The sequence below is a fragment of the Trichosurus vulpecula genome, chromosome 2 (genome assembly GCF_011100635.1).
Source record: "Trichosurus vulpecula isolate mTriVul1 chromosome 2, mTriVul1.pri, whole genome shotgun sequence".
Taxonomy (NCBI): Eukaryota; Metazoa; Chordata; class Mammalia; order Diprotodontia; family Phalangeridae; genus Trichosurus; species Trichosurus vulpecula.
Window position 1 is genome coordinate 361,276,738 of NC_050574.1, and position 26,277 is coordinate 361,303,014.

At 38.3% G+C, this 26,277-nt stretch overlaps 1 pseudogene; it reads right to left on the reverse strand.

Annotated features, from left to right (window-relative positions):
- Nucleotides 1-24,217: 24,217 nt before the first annotated feature.
- LOC118837169 lies at nt 24,218-24,688 on the reverse strand (annotated as a pseudogene).
- Nucleotides 24,689-26,277: the final 1,589 nt, after the last annotated feature.

Sequence of the window (26,277 nt, forward strand, 5' to 3'; positions counted from 1 at the left end):
TATACACTATTACCCTTTACACACTCTGAGGTGGAGGCCAACTGGCCTTCTTGCTGCTCCTAAAGTAGGACACTAACTCCTTGTGACTCTTTGCATACATAGACTGCTTCCATGTCTGGAATGTATTCTGTCCTCATCTCCCCCTTTAAGAATTTCTCATTTCCTTCAAGATTCTGCTCAATTTCCCCACATTTTGCAGAAGGTTTTTCTTTAATCCCTCAGCTACTGGTGCCTCACCACTCCATCTCCCAAGATAACCTACTTTATATGTGTTTTGTACGCGCTCATATATGTGCATTTTGTCTCCCCACCAAAATGCAAACTGCTTGAGTGCTGGGATTACTTCTGTGCACCCCAAGTACCTAGCATGAAACAGGTGCATGATAAATACTAGTTGACAGATTGATTATTGGAATTTTTGGGAGAATACATCATATAAAGATATACCACTGAAACTGGAGAGCAGCAATCAAGAAGTAAACAGGACAATGAGAGTGGAATCATCTTTTTCAGTGATTAGGTCACAGTCTATCTTTGATCTGGTCATTTCTTGATTGCTACTCTCCACTTCCTTTCTTCTCTATCCATAGCTGGTAGAAACTAGAGATTAATTATTCCAAGCCCTCATTTTAGAGATGAAGAAATGTGATTTTCCCAAGATCAAACTGCAAGTCAATATACAAAATGGGGCCAAATTGAGTGTTTCTTTTTTTCCTCTACTTCTTCCTCCATTCTCCCAGGCATTTCATCTTCCTAAGCATCAGTTTTGCTAATAGGAAGTTCTTCTTCTAAAAATGGGTACTGAGCTCAGGTGTTCTCTCACAAAGGGGTGAATTCGTGACCCAAGAAATAGGAGATGAATCTTTTAACTTACTTCTCATTTCCTTAGGCAGATTATTAAGATTAATACTTTGACAGTGATTGTTAAAGTATTCCCTGAGGGAAGGATATTTGAAAGTCTCATTTGAATAAGGTGACAACTTTTACTGAACTTTAACAATCCCACTAATTCTTCTCTGGTTTCTAAAACTCTTTCCCAAGAAGGCTACAGGACAATATTGCTGTGGGAAAATCTCTATTATTTAGATTCTGCAGATTTCCTATAGGCAGGAAAAGAGTTTTAATTATGCTTTTTTCCTGCCTTACTGTAGATTTCCATTCACCTTGCAAAGATAAAGAATAAGGTGAAAGTTCTGGAACTTCTAATTTTCATACTTGACTTGTGATTCATCTGAAGATCCCTACTATAAACTTCTATTCTTTTGTTAAAGTGTTATTGTTCTCCTTCGTTTTTGCATCATCTTTATATCCTAACATATCCTCCTCCTTCTCCCTCCCCTTCCAGAAAGCCATCACTTAAAACAAACAAAAAATTCAAAGTAGTTCAGCAAAACTAATGCAGCAATTAATTCTGACAATGTGTGTGTGTGTGTGTGTGCGCGCATGCATGTGTGTGGATGTGGGTGTGGGTGTGGGTGTAGTGTTCCACAATCATCTTCTCCCATATTTACAAAGAAAGGTGGGGGGGGGGGGTGAGTTGTCATTTTATACCTCTTCTTCAATGTTAAGCTATGTCATTATAATGTTTAAATATAATTTGATTTTTTTCAATGAACAAAAATCTATTCTCTATCCCTTGGTTATTACGTTACACAGAGTTCAGTTTTTAAGTCTTTGTTGTTCTTTCCATTCACATTATTTTCATGGTTTATATGACTTTCCAGGTTCTGTTTCCTTCACCTTGTATCAGTTCATTCATATCTTCTGGAGCTTCTTTGTATTTTTGGTACTTAGTCCTTTTTATAATGCAGTAATATTCAATCACAGTCATATATCATAATATATTTAGCCATTCCTACAATTGATGGACATCTACTTTGTTTCCAATTCTTCATCTCTATCCTTTGCTTAAGAATTCTCCCCAGAGAAGCATGCAATTTATAGTCTTATAAAGTTGCCTCGGGGTGCTGAAAGGTTAGGTAATTTACCCACAGTCATGCAGCCCATGTGGGTCAGAGGATGCAAAGCTCCTCAGTCAGAAGGTTCAAACTTGTAATCTGATATCCAGTTTAATACAGTAAGAAACAACTCCCTTTTTCAATCTCTTCCCACTCAAGCTGATATCCTACCGCAATTCTCTCATAGAACACAAAATTCTGGGCAGATAAGAGGACTTTCACAAACGAGAAAAGAGGTCTAAAGAGTCTAAGTTGACCTATCCAGGGTCACATAGTTAATAAACTATAAAGCCAGGACTAGAACCCAACTTTCTTGTTAAATAATTATATAGATAGTTCTCACTTTATATAAATTTGCAGTCTGAAGATTTGCCTGGAATTTTGAAAGAAATCAGTATTCCATGCAATCCAGAATATTGTTAAGGCATAGGAAGATATAACAGAAATATGTATAAAGAGAGTTTTGGAAAAAAATGCTCCACCACTTCATCCTGATTTTTGTGGATTGGGAAGTAAGTAAAAATTAGCACAAGAATTGGAGCTAGAAGTAGAGGAGAATTATGTGGAGGAGTTTATTGAATCTCATGGAAAAGAACTACGGAATGAAGATCTGATTAAGATGCTAGCTGCAAAGATTGCAGAAGAAGAAAGGGAAGCTTCAGAACCTGAGGTTCACGATGAAATAGGCAGAAGCATTTTATCCTATGAGTGAATTTTTTTTCTTGCATTGAATAGATGGGTCCACATGCTTCAAGATTTTTTAAAAGTTCAGATATATGAGGAAAAAGAGAAAGCCGCTGTCCAAACAACTCTCCATAGTTTCTTTTAAAAAGTTGCACAGCCAACCAGCAGTGATAAAGGCTAGGTGTATTGGGGAGGTGGGGGTGAGAGGCAACAATTTTGTGTTATTGCATTGTTTCAGTTGTGTCTGACTCTTTATGACCTCATTTGGGGGTTTATTGGCAAAGATACTAGAGTGGTTTGCCATTTTCTTCTCCAGCTCATTTTACAGATTAGAAAACTGAGGCAAATTGGGTTAAGTGACTTGCCAAGGGACACACACCTAGTAAAAGTCTGATGCCAGATTTGAATTTGCCTTCCCAACCCTAGGCTGTGTACTGTGCCACCTAGCTGCCAGTAATCCTAATAATCCAATGCCTTTTCCACTTTAGCATGCTACTTATAAAGATTTCCCCCCTTCCACTCCCAACCTGAGTGTTTATTAAGAAAGGGAACTCTCTGGGAATGAACACTATCTATCAATGAAGATGAGCAGATCAACTTCGATTCTACAACTTATAGGTTTAGAAAGTTGCTGAGGGAGCTAAGAGGTTAAGTGACTCATCATACAGAAAGTATATGTCAGAGGTGAGTCATTACTGAGTCTCAGAATGGCCCAACTGCAAGAATTTTGTACTATAGGGATGATCACCCCCCACTTTACACGTGAAGAAACCGAGGCTCAGAAATGAAATGATTTGCTTATGATCATCTGTCTAGTAAATGTCAGAAGCAGGACTTACAGTCCTGACTATAGGTCTAGTAGTCCAAAAGGATAACTTCTAGGGGAACATAAGGCATAAGCCAAATGATAAGTTTGGCCCTAATGACACAGCTGAATTCACAGGTAAAAATTGTATCTACTTGGAAATCTCTCAGTAGCTTCATGGTCACTCTTCTTTCTCACCCAATTATGTTTTCCACATTCAGAGTCTTCATTAAAGGGAAAGATTCACCTGTGGGATTTAGAAAGGCAATATGAGAAAACTAAATATGAAAGAAAAAGTCTTTAAAGCTTTCTTAAAATTTACAAAAACTTGCAAGTTGAAAAATTCTTCTCTTAGGAGAAGAAATGGGGGTAGCTAAAAGCAGAGAAAGATATTAAAAATGCAAAGTGATACTAAATGTAATTCAAAAAAAAAGTTTTCCAACTGCCAGGAAAGCAAGAGACCAGTGAAGGAAGAAATGAGAATATTAGTGAATGAAATAGGAAATGAAGACATGCCGGATGGCAAAGTAGCTCAACTATTAAAAAAGCAAAGAGGAATATAATTCACATATTAAATGAGCACAAAATGTCTATCGTCAAACATTGATTTTGTATTTAAGTTCTGTAGGGTACTTCAGTCTGAAAGGCAAAGATACTGGCTAAATTAGGCCAACTGACAGTGCGAGGCTCCAGGACTGGGTAGAAATGATGGTAGAATTTTAATGAGAAGAAAGAGAGTATAAGTAAGGAACTGCCTAATAAAGGGCCCATTTTCCTCTCTGTATATGCTTGTAAATCCCATAAACTTCATTGAGAGTTTCATGCCTGTTGTAAGAAGAGGCTAGCTCCTCCCCTTTGGGAGTGTGAAGACTATGCATTTATTTAAGGGACTGCTTTTTATAGGCTCCAGACAACATTAATAATGCCAAGGGCTAACTGGCATTTCTTTTTGATGTCCTGCCTCCTCAAAGACCACAGGGTGCTAGCTTTTCTTTAACACACATTTGCATCCAGTCCTCACTGAAGAATGAAATCTAGTTTCTGTCAGCATTGTATTGATGCTACAATTCTCAGAATTTTCGCCACACAGACCTGCAGCAAGGAGAGACAGTAACTTTCCTAGATAAGAGCCATTGTCTGCCATTTCAAATTTATGGAATTCTCTCTAGTGTTAGAATTAGTAGTGACATTATTTCCAATAAGTCAGCCAAAGTGGTTCTTCCATGACATTGCATAATTACTTTGAATACCTAAATAAAACAAAAATTCTAGCCTTTTGTCAAAAATGGACATAATATATCTCTATAATGTACACCTGAAGAAAGTGAAATGGCTTTGCATGATAGCTTCATCAATGACCAGCACAGAAGGCTCTAGGAGATTAGTGCGCATATCTACAAAAAGAACTCGGAAGTCTCAGGAGCCATTAAATGACACATTTCAGGTCAAAAAGTCCCTGAGGTTAGGAAAGAAAATGTCTCTCTCACATATGAATGTGAGCAATGAGTCTTAATATGAATTGGACCACCAACCAAGGTGAAAATGTGAAATTGTCAGCAGCAAGGGTAAGAAAAGGAACATGGTACTCTGTGTGACATCTGTTAGTGGTTATTGTCATAGATACCAGAGACTAGAGTACTATTGCTCTGATCAGATGACAAGGAAGAATACTCTTTTATGCCAAGTAATCTGTTGCATAAAGAAGCAATGTTGTATGGCCCAAAAAGCACTGAACAAGGTTGGTCAGGAGACCTGGTTCTTTGCTAATTTATTGATGCACCTTGTCTATGGTCTATTCTTTATTGCATTCTGGACAAGAACAATTCTTCATCTCCATGATTTTTCCCTGAGTAGTTAGATATCTTAAAAAAAACTGATTATGGTTCTTGATCAGGGAATGTTGGAATATTCTAGATATAAATTGGGAGAGGGTCATATGCAAAAAATTGCATCTAAAGAATCTCACACTCTACAAGGAACATCTCTTCCATTTGCCCTCCTTACTGCAGTACATCTTTATGATAGCAGCAAACTCCTTTGATGAGCATATATCTAAAGGGATGGATTTTTTAAAGCATGTAGTTAGTGCTTACAACATGCTAAGCGCTAGGGATACCAATACAAAATGGTAGATAGTCATTGACTCAAAGAGTAGAGGCAGCGCATGGTGACCTGGTAGAATAATGCAAATGCGAAAATAATCTCCCTTTCCATTTCTGCCTTTCTATATCTTTCTTCGAGACTATTCATGCTAAAGTTATGAAAGTATGGGAAAAAAACCAAACTTTAACAAACAATATTATGTTTAACATACAATGGGTTAGGAAGTAACTGATTCCCATAACGCTAACCAAGTATTTCCTGTCTGTTAAAATAAATTATATTTCATGTAATGTTATTATTGTTCACCATGTCCAGCACTTTCCAACTCTTTCAGTGAAAAACGTATTAATGATAGATGATGTATGACACGACAGATCATTCGTGATATATTCCATTCTGTATAGTTTATAAGTCTATCCTCTTTCATTTCTTATTCTTAAAGTATATTTTAACATATATATATACATATATATATATATATACATATCTACCATGCTACTTTATATGTACCTTTGCATCATAATAACCAATTGGTATTCAATTTAAAAATCGAGGTTTTGGGGGAGAGTTTCTCTCTACCTCTTCATCCTTCAGTAAAGACATTGGTGCATGGTATGAGTTACAGTTATCCTCTTTTTTATATCTATTTATCATAAACTCTGTAGTAAGAGATGACAAAATGTTACATGACATACTGTTTTATCTTGCCTTTGGACACAATAAAACCACCTCATTATTTACCTTTAGAAGGAGAATTAGTGAGCCATCCTTTCATATAGCTCCAATATCCTTTTGTCTTCCATTTTTATTTATTTATTTATTGATATAATTTGATTGCTCCAGCAAAATGTCAACTTACTGGTCACTGGCAAGTATTTCACATTTAGAATACTAACAACTAAGTTAATATTTTGTGGAGTCTCAAAAATGGTGAAATTCCTCTTCTCTACTCTTTTCTGCCAATGTGCCATGTCACTGCAGAAATGGAAGGGGGCACCCAGAACTGAAGAACGCTGTGTGATTTTCTTTTTTCATCAGTTGCTATGGACAATGAATTCATCAGCAGATGGTAAGCCTATTGTCAATAAGTCAACCCCTACAAAACAGAAAGCAACCATAACAAACAGCCTATTTGCTGAAACTATACTAAAAGTATTTCAGGAATGTTAGAACCAGCAAAAGTCTGTGCTCTGTGCATAGTATTTGGAATCTCAGGTCCCCTCTACATGATAAGGCAACACAGTAGGACTTTGTGGAAGTTCTTGTTCATGTACTCCTGTATGCATGTCACAGACTGTCTAAATATTTTCATATCTATTACTACACTCAGGCTAGCCATGTGTTATCACTCGTTTTTGCTACATGGCTGGCAACATGGCTTGCAGATAGTAGCCACTTGTTGACTTAATGCTTGTTGAATTAATTTAATTAAGTAGTTCCAGCCCATTGTCTGTCTGCAATGATTGTCCAATAAATCGATAGAGAAACAACTTTATTGTGTGTAGATCTGGATTTAATGTATCAAGAATATCTGGATTTGGGGTTTGGCTTCGTTTTTTAATTTGGTCTGGAGTGCTTAGTATGAATTCACCCTCCACTAATTCAGATTAACCAATCTGCTACTAAGAATCACAGAGGGTTGTCTGAGACACCAAGAGGTTAAGATTCTTGCTCATGGTCAAAAAGCCAATAAGAGTCAGAGACAGGATTCGAACCTAGGTCTTTCTGACTCTAAGGCTCGTCCTTTTAGAGCAGTGACTAGGTGGTGCAATAGAGTGCTGTGCCCAGAGTCAGAAAAACCTGAATTCAAAATCAACCTCAGACATTTAACTATCCATGTGACCCTGGGCAAGTCACTTGACCTCTGTCTGCTTGAGTTTTTTCACTTGTAAAATGGGTGAGTAATAATTGCACTTCCCTCCCTCCCCCCAGGATCAAGTAAGATATCTGTAAATCACTTGGCACAGTGCCTGGCATATTGTAGATACTTAATCAATGCTTCCTTTCTTCTCTTTATCAAAGACCCCTCATTTCTGCTCATAGATTATGATTACTGTAATTAAAATTAAAGTTTTTATGCCAGCATAATCCCCTCCAAAAAGGCAATATTTCACTGTGTGAAGCCTTTAAACACTGAGTGTGTTATTTATTATACAAGACCTACTAAACAGCCCAAAGCAGAGAAGCCAACATTTCAATAATAAAGTCAATACTCACTGAGGCAAATATTGTCTCTAATAGTCTTTTGTGAAATCTGTATAATTTTTATTATTTTTTACTTCTCTACTTTCTGATCATGCCACTGGGAAGACCCTGAGGATCCAAGATTAAGCTTAGCTTTACCCCCAAATTAATAAGATCTATTAATAACCCAGGTGTTGCCATTTCACTTTTGTTAAAGAAAAAAATACAGGTATTTAAAACCACTCTGTTCTCCCTCCAGCCCCCAAGTTTCTGAATTTTGTCAAGGTTGGGAACATTTAAAATGAATTGTATAAAAGCATATTTATTTGTTTAATTATCTGTGTGAGCCCTAGCACAATAATGAAAATATTATAATTGTCCCACTTTTCAAAGATACACTAAGAAGAAAATTGCCCGTGCTGTGGATGGGGAATTATACACACAAAGACTAATAGCTATAATAATGTTATTCAGAATTGTGCTGGTAATTTGCCCCTTAGGGGGTAAATTTGGAAAAATATGCGCAAGATTTTACCATGTGACTTCCATTTAATGGGTGTTGTACAGCAAAAGCCCTATGCCCCACACTGAAAAAGTCAGGGATAATTATTTCTTTCAGTTATTCTCCTTATGGCATCTCTGGTCTTGATAACTATATAAGGCTCAGAAACCTGGAGTCAGCCCTGTCCCCCCACCCACCCACCTAGCACTACCCCAAGGGGAAAATGGATTGACTCCTGGTTAAAGCGTAGGATTAGTAAGAATTAGAAATCATGTGTTCTTTCAACACTTCATTACTTTGGGTTTCTCCTGAAAAAGAAAGAAAACAGAGTTAGAAACAGTTTTTTTTAAATTGCTAGATCAAGTTAATCTGTTTGAGGTTTATTAACCTCTACTTCTATAGGGTAGCTAAGTAGAGTAGTGGATAGAGTGCTAGGGCCTAGAGTCAGGAAGATTTCTCTTCATAAATTCAAATCTTGCCTCAGACATTACTAGCTGGGTGACCCTGGGCAAATCACTTAACCTTATTTGCCTCAGTTTCCTCATCTGTAAAATGAGCTGGAGAAAGAAAGGGTAAGCCACTCCAGGATCTTTGCCAAGAAAATCTCATAAATGGGGTCGCAAAGAGTCAGACATAACTGAAAAACAACAGTGGTATAAGACCTTCTCTTTGTGTCCCACTCCCTTTCTGCCCCTCTTCCCAGAAAAAGGTATTGTGGAATTTTTCTAGTTTATTTCATCATATTCCCCATTATTCCTCTAAGTCCCAGTCAAATTAGATTTATTTCCTGATCTTATTTTGCTCTTTCATGCCTCCTTTCCTTTTCATGTGCTTTCTCCTATCCCTATTCTGTCCATTTCTGCCTATTGATACCTTGCTTCAAGTTATAACTTAGGTGTCATTTAGTAAACATAAAAATAATGACTGATATTTGTAGTGACTTGTAAGGTGTTTATAAGGTGTCTTATAGACATTAAATCATGCAAGCCTGATAATAGCCCCCGGTGAGGTAGGTACAATAGGTTTTATTATTTCCATTTTATATATGGAGAATGTAAGGCTTGGATGCACCTTTCCCATAGTCACCAAGCTAGTAAGTTCCAAATGCAGGATTTGAACCCTCAACTTCTTAACTCTAAATCCGATGCTGTATCTCAAGTGTCAATAGAGTATAAGTTCCTCAAACAATATCATTTCTTTTTTGTCTTTGTATCTGAACCCAGGGGCTGGCACAATGTTTGGCACAGAGTGGCACACTTGATTGATTGCTTGGTGCTGAGGTGCCTTTCATCCTTGCTCCCCTAGGCTAGCAGTCATCCCCCTCTTCTTGATTCCTTTTAATCACTTTATAACATTTAACTTAGTTTTTGGACATATATCTCCTTTACTTTATAAAGTGTGATCTCCCTATAGACCAGGGTTAATATATCCAAGGGTCCAAGGGTATATGGTGAGTGTTTGTTAAGTTGCGCGTGTAAATAGTAACTGTTTCTCTTTTGGACAGCAATCCCTCCAAGTTTGATTTTTTTTTAATTAAAGGGGCCAATCTTTGACTCACTTCTCAAAGAGGCCTATTCACTGAATGGCTGTTGCCTCACTCAAGGTGAGATTTTGAAAAGACCTTAGCTTAAAAAGGCCAAAGTCTCCCACTGCATCCTGGGCCTTCTCCAGTGGTCCTGATTGATGTCTGGCCACTGGACCCAGATGGCTCTGGAGGAAGAAGTGAGGCTGGTGACTTTGCACTTGTCTCCCTTACTCAAATCAAATTCAATTGAAAGTCAGGTCATCACATGCCTGATGTCATGATCCTCTTCGAGAACGAAAGACAAACCACACACACGCACACACACACACACACACACACAATGTTGAAAACATTTAATAAAATGACTTTCTTTTTCATGTGTACCATGACCTTTGGCCTATTTTAGAATCATAAGTAGCCTTCCAAATGGATATATGATGAGCCTCCAGAGTGCCATAGCATAATTTCTTTTCCACAATATTTCCACTTGGGGTAAATCCCTACATTTATACTTAGAGATAGAATGGCAAAACTAAAGCCAAGATTTCAACACATAAATAGACAAAATATAGCTATAAGGACCCTGGAGATATTATCACATTACTTTAATACACAATCTAAGTTGATTAACTCCACTAAAGGAGATTTCATCAAGAGTTGGTATTGAAAGTCATTTACCATAGTGCTTAAGATTCTTTATCTAGAAAGCAAGCACAAAAATATTTACTTCTTTGTGAAGTATTTTGGGAACTCCCACTATGTATGTATAGTTCTTTTTTTTTATTGCAGTAACTAAGCGGCAGGATATCAGGACATTATAATTAGCTATTTGCTTCTTCTTAAATGAATAATAATTAAAGCTAAACACATGGTATTATCAGGCCAATTGCCACCTCTTCCAGGGAACTTTTCCTAAATATTTCATTTTAGGCTGATCCCCTCTTTCACCAAGGCATGACTAATGATCCTTGTGTCAGATGAAATACCACAAGATGTGCCCAGGGCAAAGGGAACAGGAGTCTTCTAAGATTAAACTTAGACATTGTGACATACGGCCCTGGGAAGAGAGAGAATCTAAACACCATCCAATGGTGGGAGAAAGAAAGGAAAAGACTCTAGGTACCTTGAAAGCTCTCTCCTGATGAGAAAGCAGAAAGGCTTCAGGGTGATGGAGCTTACCACATATACAATTCTGGAGGAAAAATCCCTGCTTCCTCCACACTCATAGTTTCCTATTTTAACTAATTAATCTTCCTAACTAGATGCCAAGCTCAGTTCTTTTCTGTATTCTGAAATACAATTGTAATCAGCACCTTCTAAATTTTAGCATTGTGGAGCAAAGCCCAGTTTGTTTTGCCCACTGCATCTGATCTTCCTTAAACTCCTACAGTAGGAACTTTTAATATGGAGTCCATGGAACCCTAAAGGGTTAGGGAATAGATTTCGAGGGTCCATGAACTTAAATGGAAATAACCTCTGACTGAAATTTAGCATTTCCTCCAATTATAAATATAGGCAATAAACATTATTCTGAGAAGCACTTCTAAGCTTTACCAGATTGATAAATCTGTCTATAACAAAAAAAAAGATTAAGAATCCCTAGATATGTCCAAACATTTTGTCATGTCCAACACTTCATGACCCCATTTGGGGCTTTCTTGGTAAAGGTACTGAAGTGGTTTGCCATTTCCTTCTCCAGCTCATTTCACAGATGAGGAAACTGAGTCAGGCTTCAGTGACTTGCCCAGGGTCACACAGCTAGTAAGTATCTGAGGCCAAATTTGAATTCAGGAAGATGAGTCTTCCTGACTTCAGGGACAGCCACATAGCTGCCATCCTAGATATACCAATCTAGTATTTGATTATTTATCAGGGTGTTTCAACAATCCGACTAGCAGCTGTTGTGGGGGGTGGGGGGGGGGCAGCGTGGAAGACCAACACAAACCCAGCAACAAGAACTCTACCAGCAGGCTGCAAAAGCACAGGTTCTTTTGATCTGTTTTACTAAGGAAAGCAACGTTAAGAGGTTGACAAGCTTACTTTAATTCAGCATACAAATATCTTTCACTTAGTTCAGGGGAAAAAGCCAGCACCCTGAACTTCAGAGCAAAATACAAATAAAGTACAAACATGGACAGACAGACCTTGTCTGATTCAAATCCCAATACATAGTTACCAGAGTTTAACAAAGTTCCATGTTTACAAGCTAGAGGGCTCTTAGCTACAGCTGCCGGAGTCTCTGCAAGCCGCCAAAAGTGAGAACCCCAAACAAACTACAAACATCAACAAACAGACCAAATACAGATTCATAGTTACCAACATCTATGTTCAGCCCGGGAGCTCATAAGGAGGGCTGGCCCAGAATCACTCACGCCACCACTGCTCCACGTGGGTAAGAGCTCCAAAAAATAGAAAGCCAACTCCTGGTTTTATATCTTTTTCAGGGTCAGGGGTGAGTCACACATTCGACTCACTCATGTGACCTATAATCGTCACAAAGAGGCAACTTAAACCCAGGTGGTCTAAAAGCCTCTGCTGTCCCAGATATGTCACTCAAACTCATGTGTAAACTAGGCCCTCCCCTCAGTTAGCCCCACCTTGGGCCCCACCTTAGTTACCAATCCACACCCACATAGGTTTTACACCTAATAGGGATTTGGGCCTGGGGCTTAGCACCTAGTAAGACTCAATGAAATACACTGAATTACTCAAAGAAAACAAAAGCCAAACTCTTCAAGAGCACTTGGCTGAACTAAGTGCTAAGAGTCCATTTTGCTTACCAACATACAGGGTTTTTATTTTTTGTCTGGTTTTTTTTGTGGAAGACTGATATTATCTTTTCAATTTTATGTTAAATTCTTGAGGGCAAAGGTTGGGCCCTTATATTTCCCTTTTATCTCAAATAGAACATAGTATTAGTTCTGAATTTAATAAGCATTTAATTAATATTTGTTGATTAGTTAATTGTGTTACCATATCATTCTCTGTATACCTTAACCTCCCATTTATATTGCATTGCAGCAACTCACAACTGAGAAAGGGGAAGACTCTCCATTAAGAAATTTGCCTGGTTTAATAATCAGTGTGGTCCTAATAGCAAATTCTGTATTACTACATGCTGAGTTTAAATGGGAAATTTATTGAATGCAGGTGAAAGTCCCCTTTTGTAAAAAGTGATACCAAAGAACTTTGATACCAATGTTCCAGTGTTAAAACCAGATAGGTAACTTCAACTTCTTGGTAAATGTTGACAGAATTTTTCATCTGTAGTGGGGATAGGATGAAAGAACCCATGGCCATTTCTAAAAAATCCTATTTGGTACAGGCCTATATTATGCGCTGAGGGAGCTATTAATAAATAAAATAGCAGTGCCTTTTGTGTAATGTTTTATAATGTAAAAGAAGGGCAAGAAAACTATGTTAAATTTATCATGCTTTATGTAAATACACACTATGCATATCTTATAGCTAAAGACTGAAAAATGGGAATGTCAAAAATAGCAAAACACTGGCTAGTGGATCCCATCTATGGTTACCTTCTATTTCATCTGCATCTAGCTTGCGTACATTATTATTTATGTATTATCTCCCCCATTAGAATGTGAGCTCCTTCAGGGCAAGGACCATGTTTTTGCCTTTCTTTGTATTCCTAGTGCTTAGCATATTGCCTAGCACATAGCAAGTGTTTAATAAATGCTTATTGAATTCCAAAAGTCTCATGATGGAAAATGCTATCTACGTTCAGAGAAAGACCTGATGGAGTATGAATGTAGATCAAAGAATACTATTTTCACTTTCTTTTTTTTATGATTCTTTTCTTTCAGCCTGTTATTTCTTTTACAACATGACTAATATGGAAATGTGTTTTACATGCTTATGCAAACATAACATATATCAAATTGCTTACTGTCTTAGGGAGGGGGTGGTAAGAGAGAGAGGAAAATGATTTGGAACTCAAAATTTAAAAAGAATCTTAAAAATTATCTTCACATGTAATTGAAAAACATATGATTAAAAATCCTTGTTGACTTCTTAATTCTTAGGATTATAGGAACAGTCTTAGAATTGATAAGGACATTGAAGATTATCTAGGTTCAGTCTCTTCATTTTAAAAATGAGGGAATTGAAGCTCAGAGTAGTTAAGTGAGTTACTTAAAGTCATACAAATGAGGCCAGATTCTGAACTAGGCCCTCTGGCTCCAAATCCAGTGGTCTTTCCTCTGTGCCATGATTATTCCTAGTAGTTTAAGTAACATCTTCTAAGTAGATAGGATGAAAGTAAGAATATGAAGTAATAAAGTGTTATGATTTGGTTATGGAAAGGGAGTAGGTCACAGGGCACAGTGTTGTATGACTGTAAGTCCTGCTCCTAGGGAGGCTGAAGATGATGGATCGTTTGAACTCCAGAGTTCTGAGCTGCAGGTGAGCTAAAGTTGATCAGGTGTGCACACTAAGTCTAGAACCAATGTGATGAGACCCACCTCTCCTGCCCCAGGAGTGAGAAGCCACCAGGATGTTGAAAAAGATGAAAGGAAAGAAAGAAAAGGACAGAAAGGAAGGAAGGAGGGAAGGAAAGAAAGAAGGAAGGAGGGAAGGAAGGAAGGAAGGAAGGAAGGAAGGAAGGAAGGAAGGAAGGAAGGAAGGAAGGAAAGGAAGGAAGGAAGGAAGGAAGGAAGGAAGGAAGGAAGGAAGGAAGGAAGGAAGGAAGGAAGGAAGGAAGGAAGGAAAGGAAGGAAGGAAGGAAAGGAAGGAAAGGAAGGAAAGGAAGGAAAGGAAGGAAAGAAGGAAAGAGAGAGAGAGAGAGTGGGGAGGAGGGACCAAACAATTTCATTTCAGAAATGAAGAACAGCCAGAATGAAGTTTTGAGACTGGAAAAAGGAAGACAGAATACAGATAGAATACAAAAAAGAAGGCTTTCTTGTCCAGTGTGGAACAATAGATGAGGATTCTGAAGTGAGATAAGTTAAGGCAGTAGAGGTACTGGAAGCCTTTAACAGTGATTCCAATATAGAGCCCCAGGAAAATAAATATTTAAGACAATAGGTCTTTTCATTTAAGCATCTGAACTTATATTAAATTAGAGTATGTAGTACATTAAGGAGAACAAAATTAATCAGTTGTCATTTGGGGGCCTTTTATAAGACCACTCTCAAACCTACCTGTGTCTTTTTTTCTACCACCAAGTTGATAAAATAAAATTAGAATGGAGAAACAGGAAAGAAAGAAAAAGATGTCCACAGTTAATGATTTAAAAGCCTAGAGGATTTTTTTTCGTTTAAAGGTATGTGCTTCAATATCATGGTGGAAAAATTCTAACATTAGTTTCCGTTTCAATGCTTGAACATTGGCAATGGCATTATGCAATTTTCTTTGTAATAATGATCATCTTTCAGGCCTTCCTAATATCAACAAAAGATAAAAATTGCTCAAGAACAAAATGAACTGATTTACCTTCCATTCTATTGAGCAAGTTCTAGCTAAATAAAAAAGTAATTTAAGGTTAGTCTTTCATAGAAATGCTCATTCACTGAAAAACAAACCTTTCTTAAGTAATACCTCTTCTTAAAAACAGATTTAGAATTAAAAATCTTTTTTAAACATCATTTAACTCAACAATTCACTAGAATATAAGCTTCTTGAGGGAAATAAGCCCTCAAAGTGCCTAGGATATAGAGATAAAGGGGAAGAGGGAATTTACTGGGTTTAGAATCTGACTCAAGTAGAATATTTCCTTCCCATCAACACTTGGTCTCTCTGTTAGACTGTAAACTCTTTGAGAGCACAGATTGCCTGATTTCACTATATCTGACACAGTGTTCTGCATGTCTTGGGCACTTCAAGGGCTCGCTGTTATTTACCATTGTCAGTCACCTTGGTTTTTCAGCTGGGGGGAAATGGCCGTGTTATCGCCAAACGTCAGCCTAAGGAAAAGAATCCTAAGCTTCCCCCATAGAAGATGCCTAATTTGGCAGCCTCTCCCCACATTTGTTATACTCTGTATGCCTAGGTATTTGGAAAGGAGGAGGAAAAGGGAAAGGAGCCCAGAATGCAACATTCATAGCCCCTAAACTTCTTCAAGGATCCTGGATTTTGCTCCTGCAACATGGAAACCCATCTGGCACCTTAGGGAATTTAGGAGAAAGGAAGTTATTTTCAAGTTGAAACCTGATTTTCCCATGAAGCTAGAGGGAGCAGGGTAGGGTTAATATGTCCCTATTGGTTTATTTTGTAATTTATAGGAGGGGCAGCTAGGTGACATAAGAGTGTAGGGCCTGTAGTCCGGAAGACTTATCTTCCTAAGTTCAAATTTAGCCTCAGATACTTACTAGCTGTGTAATCCTAGACTGGGAGGGGAAGACCCTCAGGGTTCCTGGCCCAAACAGAAGCAGTGACTATTTAGTATTTACATTCACTCTGTGCTAGGAGGGCAGGGACCTATTGTCCAACCTGTGAGTTGCAGGGTGAGTTCTGTTTAAGGCTTGTTTTTGAGAAAGAAATCCAGCCAGTAAACCCAAAGTAAAGGAAGAGAGGATAGGGGAGGGGAGGGGAAGAGAAGGAGGGGAGGAGAGGTGAGGGGAAGGGAGGAGAGGGGAGTGGAGGGGAGGAGAGGAGAGGAGAGGAGTCCAATGGCCTGATATTCACTAGGAGGACCCTGGCCCTTTTAGGCTAAGGTCTTTTCAGGTTCTCACTTTGAGTGAGCTAAGCCCCATTCAGTGAATAGGCCTTTTTAATAAGTTAATCAAGGGATGGCCCTTTTAATTAAAATCTAAAGAGAGAGAGAGTGAAAGACCCCCAGATGGCTCTGGTGGAGAAAATGAGGCTGGTGACCTTGCACAGACCCCCCTCACTCAAATCCAAGTCAAATGCAAGTCATGTCATCATTTCCCCAATGCCATGGTCCCCTTCCAGAATGAAGGACAAACACAATCCTGGGCAAGTCACTTAACCCTGTTTGCCTCAGTTTTCTCATCTATAAAATGAGCTGAAGAAGGAATTGGCAGATCCCTCCAGTATCTTTGCCAAGAAAACCCCAAATTGGATGACAAAGAATAAGACATAAGTGAAAAAGGACCGAACAATGTCAGCATCATTTTATTTCCTAAAATTCATTTCAAAACCTATATAGCCTGAAGGGTACATAGATGTATGAGTAAGAACTGGTTGGCCCAGGGGTCATGTCACCATAACTTGATCTCCAGGTTTATATTTCAGGTCAAATCAATTTACAAGATGATAGTGCTGTTCTAAACAATATAGAATTCAGGAATGGGGAACCTATGGCCTCAAGGCCACATGTGGCCTTCTAGGTCCTTGAGTGTGGCCTTATGACTGATTCCAAGTTTTACTGAACAAATCCTTTTCAGGGGATTTGTTCTGTGAATTTTGTTTTCAACCGAAGGGCCACATTTGAGGACCTAGAGGACCACATGTGGCCTAGAGGCCACAGGTTTCCCACCCCTGAATAGATTTCTTCCCAAAAGTGGAAATCTAGTCTATTGCTATCTCTCTTCCCTTGTCTGTTACACTCATTAGTAATCCTATAACACATGTGGAGGCTTTATCATTAATACATTACTGGTCATGATGTAGAATAATTTTGTAAGCTCTTTTGATTGTCCTTAACCTTCCAGAACTGTAAGCACATATCGCTTTATTAGGTTAATCACAGGATGATTTTTTTAAATCCCAGATGTCTACCTTTTTGATCCAGTCTTCCTCTCATCATTGTTTTTGCCTCTATTCAGCTCTCCCCATGCTTACCATGTTCTCTTCACTTAATCTAAGTTCTACCCTGCTTTCAAGGGCTTGCTTAAGCTCCACTAGACTATTTCGGGTTATGGCGATTGATCTCACCTTACAAAATATAGCATCAGAACTGTAAGGAATCTTAGAAGTTGTTTAGTCCAATCCTCTCATTTTGTAAATGAGGAAACAGATGCAGAATGGTTGTTTCCTAAAATCACATAGCTAATTGGTGGGATGGTTGATACTTGAACCATGTCTTCTAACTCCCAGTAAATAAAAACTCTTTGTAAATATACTATGTGGCTCAAGTAATTTTAAGCTATGCTACTTTGTACTATTATATCTCTTTAGATGGGCATATATAATAGATTCCCAACTTACTTGTAAGCTTCTTGCTAGCTGGAGCCCTCTCTCATTCTTCTTGCTACCCAGAGCCCAGTAGTGCCAAAACCAACCTATCCTACCAATGTGGTCCTCATACAACTGACAAGATTTATTTATATTAGTAATATTAATATGGTATGCAAATACTATGCAAGTGCTATGAAATATGACAGCTTGGGACATTAAGGAGTTTTACATCTGAGTAGAAATAAGATGTTGTATATACATTGTTGTGTGGGGATTTAGACAGTTTTTTTAAAGTTGTATTTAAGGGGACATAGATTTTAGAGACTTGTTCTCTTTTTGTGCCTTTTCCATTGACCTTGGTTTGTACCTTGGTGTCCCCCATTGTAAACTAGAGATAATTCTTCCTTTCTTGCAAAGATTCGTGAGATGTTAGCTATAAAGTATTTTATGATCCCTTGGAAGAAAAACCTTATATAAATACACAATGTTAATTGTACCTTAGTAACAATTTTGGAAATAACCTACTACAGGCAATGTAAGGGATGAATCAAAATATGCCACATCACAGACCATGCAATTATCATAAAGTAGTTTTAAATTTCCTAATCAAATTTAGTTATCATCATCATTTTGTCAAAACTCCAGAGTTATTGGAAATAAAACTAGAACTCATAAATATTTCTAAATATCTATAATTTTAAAATATAAGTACTTCCTGATATGTTTGTTCCTTATATATTCCCTTTCATAGGCAGGATGTCACAGGAGCTCCTCTTCCTTCCTGATTGTTACTAAGAATTCCCACTACTTTCCAGCCCAAGGACAGAAGGTTTATTTTCTGCCTCACCTCAACATTCCTCACACTACCACTGCCCCCAACTTAGCCCTACATATCTTGCTCGGATGTAGTGTTATTTGAGTAGTATCCATATTATTACAGTGTCAGGATGTTGTAAGAAGGAGGAAAAGAAATTCAGGAAGGGAGGGAAGGAGGAAAGAATGCCTGTAAGACAGTCACAGATCAGATGGATAGATAGACGGATAGATATGGATGAAATATTACACATAACCACATATACATATGTTCTTCAGTAGCTAATAAACGCTTGTTGGACAAATGAATGAATGAATAAATGAACAAAAAACCTAGTCCTATAACTCTTTTAAAACTTATATTGAGGGTTCTCACTCCACTATTTTGAGTTTCTTCCCACTATAAGGCATCATCAGGATTAAACAGGGGGAGGAAAAGGAAAAAGAAGATAAAGAAGTCGAATAAGGGGAGGATATTTAAGAACTTCCACAAGATTCCCACAACTGTACCTTTATCCTATTATGTTGAAATATAAATAAATATTATGGAAATGGGAAGAAGTAGTCAATCAATCAAACAACCTTTATTAAGGGAAAATTCATCTACTTCTTTTCCTCAGTACCTCTCCAGTTTCTAGTCTTTCACCATTACCAAATGCACTGGAGATGGTTAGCCTGAAAAAGAGAAAAATAGAAGATCTAACAGCTGTTTTCAAGTATTTTAAGACCTATCATATAAGAAAAGAATAAGACTTGTTCTTTTGGGTCGCAGAAGGCAGAACCAGGAGCAATGGGTTCAAGTTAGCAGAACTACAAATTTAGTTTTGATGTCTGAAAATAGCTTTTTGATAATTAGAACTATCCAAAAGTGGAATGGGCTACCACAGGTACCAGCGGATTTCCCCTTATCATAATTCTTCAAGCTGAATCTGAATAACCATTTATTGGATTTGTTGCAATAGGAACTTTTTTTGGGGGGGGGGGTTAGTTTAGACTAATAGCCACTGAGGCTCTTCCAACTCTAAAATACTAGTGTTCTGTGAAATCCCCTGAAACTTCAGTGCTATATTTTCAAGAAATACACGAGATATGTACCTAAGGCCCTCAAGGTTAGCAAAAAACCTAGGACATTCTAATGTTAACGGAAAAGAAGTGATTAGCCAGTGGAAGCCAAGGAAGCCCTGATGCAGCATGAAAGTTTCAACCAAATTAATTTCATATTCTCTATCTCCACTCTTCCCCAACCCTTTCTGCTCACCATACTTACACCTGACCTCCAAGTCCCCACCAACAGGTGAAAATACCTTCAGGTAGCAAATGATCATTGCCTTTGAGATCAAGAGGCAAGATGAAGCAGTGGAAAAGAGTGCTTGATTTAGTCACAGAACATGAGTTCAAATCTCTGCTCTACCATTTATTACTCATCTGACTTTGGGCCAGGAATTAAACTTCTTCAGACCTCAGTTTCCTCATTTGTAAAGTAGAGGCATTAGGCCATATGATTTCTAAGATCCCCTAGAACTTTATGTCTATGATCCTTCTACATGAGTCCTTTTCATAACACACACACACACACACACACACACACACACACACACACACACACACATGCTGCTAGTACATTTCCTCCCAAAACTTACCTTTTATCTGCAAAGTTCCTGTAGTCTCACAGATTCATCTATCATTTCTAACTAATGACTCCCAAATCTGCATTTCTGGTTCCATCCTCCAAATCAAAGCCTAGTTCTATATCATCAACTTCCTTTAGAATATTTTTATAGGTTACACTGTTGTTAAATATTTTCAAAACCATTATCAAATCACCAATCTCCACAAATCAGATCCACTTCTAAATCATTTTTGTCGGCAGCATTACCAATCAGCCAGGCTCAAAAACTCAGAGATGTTTGCACATCAGAAATTACCTGTACTGTTGGAATCATAGGTCCAATTTTAAAGAGATAGGTAGAGAAATACATAGATAGATAGATAGATAGACAGATGATAGATAGATAGATAGATAACCATAGTCTTAGGTGGAGGGAACTTTAGAAATTTATTTTTAGATGCACCATATGAATCCTCTCTATGATATTCGTCTAAATGACACTTAAGCCACTTCTAACCCTAAATCTGTGAACCATATGCTGAAGATTTCTACTTACAAGGAACTCATTACCTCTTTAAGGAAAGTCACATTGTAAGAAAAGTCTTCTTTCTGTTGAACTGAAATCTGCCTCCCTGTAACTTCCAATCATTGGTTCATATTGCTGATACTATACAGAATTAGCCTATTCCCTCTTCTAGATCACAACCTTTCAAATATTGTAAGACAGTTATATTCTCCCTTGATATTTCTATTGAAGTTTCATTAAGACCCTGTATCTAGTCAAACATCAAGTTACAGCAATTGATTTTTTTTCATTTTGAATGCCCCTCATATTCATCCCTTATTTTCTGTTCCAATTACTAGCAAATATAATAATCACATCAGTTCACAGATGATTTACTTTAATAGCCTAATTGCTAGGCTGGCCCTGATGCCACCCAATTCAATCTAAGAAAGAAAAAAAATCATCACTTAACGCAACATGCCCATTCCTTTCTCCATGCATTTTTATATTTCTCCTTCCAACAATGTGATATGGCCACCAAAAAAGTTAATGTGTTCTTAGACTATAGTAAGAGATAAATAGTGAGGTATAAGAACATCCTTCATCACTGTGTTAATCTAAAATTTCCTAGCATTCCAGGTTAACCTCAATACCTACTTATTAAAAGTTTTCTTTGCTACCTCAGCCTTCATTATATCTATCCCTTCTCTGAGTTCTGAGGAGATGTGGTAGGATGAAAAGAGCTGTAGTCAGAGGAGCTTGGTTCAAATTCCACTTCTGATCCTTATGACATATGTGACTTTAGGAAAGTCACTTAACCTCACTGGGCCCCAATTTCCTCCTCCATACAATGGGAGAATTGAATTAGATGGCTTCGGAGTTCCCTTATAGCTCTAAGTCTTTGATCCCAAGTAGCTTGTACGGCATCACTTAGCATTCCTATTTCTCAGAGAATCACAGAATTTGAGAATTGGAAGAAAACTCTCCAGTCATATAGTATAACCCATCCACAAGAAGAATTCCGTGACAGCATACCTGACAAGTGGTTGTCCATCCTGTGTTCAAAGACGTCTATGGAAGAGAAACCCACCACTCACTGGAAGCTCATTCCACATTTGAACAGCTCTAATTATTAGGAAGCTTTTCTTGATCTCTTTCCACTTCCTCCTATAGCTCCAAATTCTGCCCTCCAGGGCCTAACAAACAAGTCTATTCCCTCTTCCCAAGTATCATCTCTGCCCAGTCCCCTGAATGTTCTCTTCTTCAAACTAACTTGACTCATTTCTTTCTACTGATCATCGTGTGATATGGACGAAAGGCCCTTTACCATTCTGGATGCCCTCTTCTGAATGCTCTCCAGTTTATTAGAATGTTCTGTAATCATGATACTGAGAACCGAAGACGATATACCAGATGAAGTCTGACCATCACCTCTCTTTATGTAGCCTAACCCCAAATGAGGTTACAGAGAGTAAGGCATGACTGAAAATGACTCAACAACAAGAACAAAGATAACATTAATTATTTTGGCTTCCTCATCACAGTGCTGACTCATACTGAGCTTGCAGTTAACTCAAGTTAACCCCAAGTTATTTTTGCAAGTTAGCCCCAAGATATTTTTCAGAAGACCTGTTGTTTATTCATACCTCCCCAGTCTTATACTTGGGAAATTCATTTTTATTAACTAAGTACTACACTTTGCAATTATCTTTACTGAACTTCATCTTATTAGAGACAGCCCAAGGTTCTAGACTGTCAAGATCCTTATAGATCCTTATTGCCATCCTCTATATTAGCCATCCCTCCTAGTTTTACAGCATAGCAAATTTTATGGTCATATCATTTATGCTAAAAGATATAGATAGATAAATAGATACATAATATAAAAAGCAAAAGCATATAAAAGCAAACAGCACAGTCCCTGCCCTCTCAAAGCTAATATTTTAATGGGAGAAAGCACCACATAAAGTAGCACTTAAAAAGGGAGGTTGTGGGTGGGGAAGGGCATGAAGGAGACAATAAAGTAAGTGCCATGATAGGCTGGTTCCTGGATTTATCAGGCAAAAGTCTGACCTTTTTGACAGAGCCAGGGGATCTAGGAATGTAGTCTGACTTTCCTGTGGGGTAGAGATGATTAAAGGAGCCATGGCCAGGAAACTTTAGGAAGTCATTGATAAAAATATTAAACAGCATACTGTCAAACAGAAATCCCTGCTGGTACTCCACTGGAAATCTCCTTCCAGGTTGGCATTACCATCAATAACCACTTTTTGAGTTTGGTATATACAACCAGTTCTTAATCTATGGGAATAGATTATTGTCTAAATCATAGCACTCCATCTTCTCCACAAAGAATAAAAGGATATATTTTATTTTTTTCAGTGTATTTTTCAGTATTTTTTTGGGTCTCCTTTAGCAAGTCATTGACTTGTTTTTCATGGTTTTCTCGCATCCTTCTCATTTCTCTTCCCAATTTTTCCTCTACTTCTCTAACTTGCTTTTCCAAATCCTTTTTGAGCTCTTCCATGACCTGGGACCAGTTCATGTTTTTCTTGGAGGCTTTTGTTGTAGGCTCTATGACTTTGTTGTCTTCTTTAGGCTGTATGTTTTGGTCTTCTTTGTCACCAAAGAAAGAATCCAAAGTCTGAGACTGAATCTGGGTGTGCTTTCGCTGCCTGGCCATATTCCCAACCAACTAACTTGACCCTTGAGTTTTTCAGCGGGGTATGACTGCTTGTAGACTAACGAGTTCTATGTTCCACGTTTGGGGGGGAGGTGCCAGCTCTGTCACACCCGCACTCCTCCTTCCCCAAGAACCCCCAGCCCGGGCTGGGCTTAGATCTTTAGCAGGCTGTGCACTCCTGCTCTGATCCGCCACTTAATTCCTCCCACCAGGTGGGCCTGGGGCCAGAAGCAGCAGCAACTGTAGCTGCCCCACCTCCGCTGTCCCCGGGGCTGGAAGCCCAAACGCGAACTCCTTCCACTCCCGCAGCTTTTCCCACTAACCTTCTCTGCAGTCTTTGGTGTTTGTGGGTTGAGGAGTCTGGTAACTGCCACAGCTCACATATTCAGGGCACTAGGGGCCCCATCCACCCGACTTCAAGTTTGGTTGCTCCACGCTGCTCAGGCTGGGCTCTGCTCCACTCCGTTCCCAGCTCCCAGCTCCGTGTGGGATAGACCTCACCCAGAGACCATCCAGGCTGTCCTGGGCTGGAGCCCTGCTTCCCTCTGCTGTTCTGTGGGTTCTGCTGAAAAGGATATATTTTATAAAAATCTTTGCTAAAATCTTACTAAGCCATAACCACAGCATTTCCCCTCATTCACTTGTTTAGTAGTCCTCTCACAAAAATAAATTCTAGAATTAAAGTCTAGAATTAGAGGTTCTTTTGTTTTAGCCAACAGAATTAGAATCACTTTATTCATAGCTAAGGTTTACCAGTCCTCATCATCAGGCAAAATAATCTTGCTAGGGACAAAATAATTGGAATTCATAAGGGGAAGACCTTAGGCCTTCCTTAGCTTCACCTGTAGCTCTGCTTCCCTTCAGGTCCATTCTTTCATCTTGTAGTCAAGGAGATAAGCCAGAAAGGTAGAGCCTAGGACAATGGCAATAGAGACACCAAAGAAGAACCCGACTCTCATGTTCCAGAGGTCTATGATAGTGTCTTCATCAAAACATAGGAGTCTGGGTTCTTCTCATAAAGGTTGACATCTTTTTTCTGGGTCTTTTTGCTAGAGGACCTCTGGTGCCCAGGGCCGTTTCTCCACCACCAGTGGGGCAAATATGGCTCTGGTCATGGTGGAGCTCCAGCAGAGAGAAGCAGCCAACACCCTCCATGCCACCCCTATCAACCATGGAGAGCAAATTCCTAATGACCCCACCATTGCCATTGTGGCAACCATATCTCTGGACTAGAATTAGAGATTCTTGATGAAGCCATGTTTACTCTTCTTAATGACTACTTCCCTTTCTAGATGTTAAATAACCATCTCTTTAATTATCTATTCTAGAATTGTCCCTGGAACCAAAATCATACTCACTGGCCTATAGATTAAAGACTCTTCTCTTTACTTTTTTGAAGATTGGAAGAATTTTTTTTCACCTATGCCAATGATATTTCAAATTGTACTAATGGTAATTCAGTAATCACACCTGCCAAGTTTGGATTTGGTTTTTTGTTTGTTTGTTTTTTTCCTCAGGAGTCAAGGTTGTAGCTCATCTGGATCTAATGAATGGAATTCATCCAGGTTAGCTAATTATTGTTTCCTAATCTTTCATATCAACTTCTTTTTAATCATTTTGTGCTGTCATTTCCAGTGTTGTCATCTTCAGAGAAAGCAGAAATAAAATAACCATTGACCAACCCTGTCTTCTCTCTGTTGTCAGTTATTATCATCCCATTGAAATTCTCAACAGGATGATAAACTCTGAATCTGGAATCATTTCAGATTTCTGTAACTACTATTGCATCTGCTCTGATACTGAGCCTGTATTTGGCAGTCAATAAGTACTGTTGATTAAAAAAAAAGCTGGACTCACAGATATTGAATGTTGAATCATGGAACTAGAAGGGACTTTGAGGATTCAGTTGGTCCAGTCCCCTGTGTTTAGGCAGGTGAAAGTCTAAAGTATCTAGCATAGAAAGTTGACTATTATCTCAAATATAAAGTCACCCTCTCTAGCTTGTTCCAGTATTTTCCCACCATTATAAATGCTCTTCCTCATGACCAGTGAAAATCTCTCCTGTTTTAGTAAATGACCTCTTTTTCTTGTTCAGTATTCTGTAACCTGGATATCAACTGGTGTTCCTCCTCTGCCCCCATGGCATACTAAAAACAGCATTGAAATTATCCTTTAAAGTTTTCTTTTTTTCCTTGTGCTTTACTTCTATAACCTTTACTTCTACTTCCATAACTTCCTCAGTGCCTATAATCATTTCTACTTCTTTTGCCTAGGCTTCTTTTTGAAAGTGAATAAAATTAATTCAATACTCAAAATAAATGGCAAGGCAGGGATTAAAATGAAGGTTCCAGAATTTCAGTCTTGCTCACAGTGCACAACCATGTGGCTTCCCTGTTGGGTTTTCAACAACTTGTGATATTTTATTTGGAATCTCTGTGGTTAGGTAAATATTTCTTCCGCAGTAATTCTTAGTCTTCTTCAATGTGCTCCAAGCCTATAAAAATCCTCATTCTCTAGTGAAAGAGAGAGAGAGAGAGAGAGAGAGAGAGAGAGAGAGAGAGAGAGAGAGAGAGAGAGAGAGAGTTTTATCCAAGGGGATGAAAAGAGGAAGAGACAAAGAAAGAAAGAGAAAGGAGAGAGAAAGAGAGTGCTTTTAGAATAGGAGGAGTTATTTTTATGTTAAGTATATATCTTTTCAAGAAAGTTCTGTAAACCTGTTGCTCTGATATCATAAGACAGAATCCTCTGCAAATGTTTGATTTTTCTGTCTCCTTTTAAATCTTAGCCAACATTTCAAAGAATCAATATA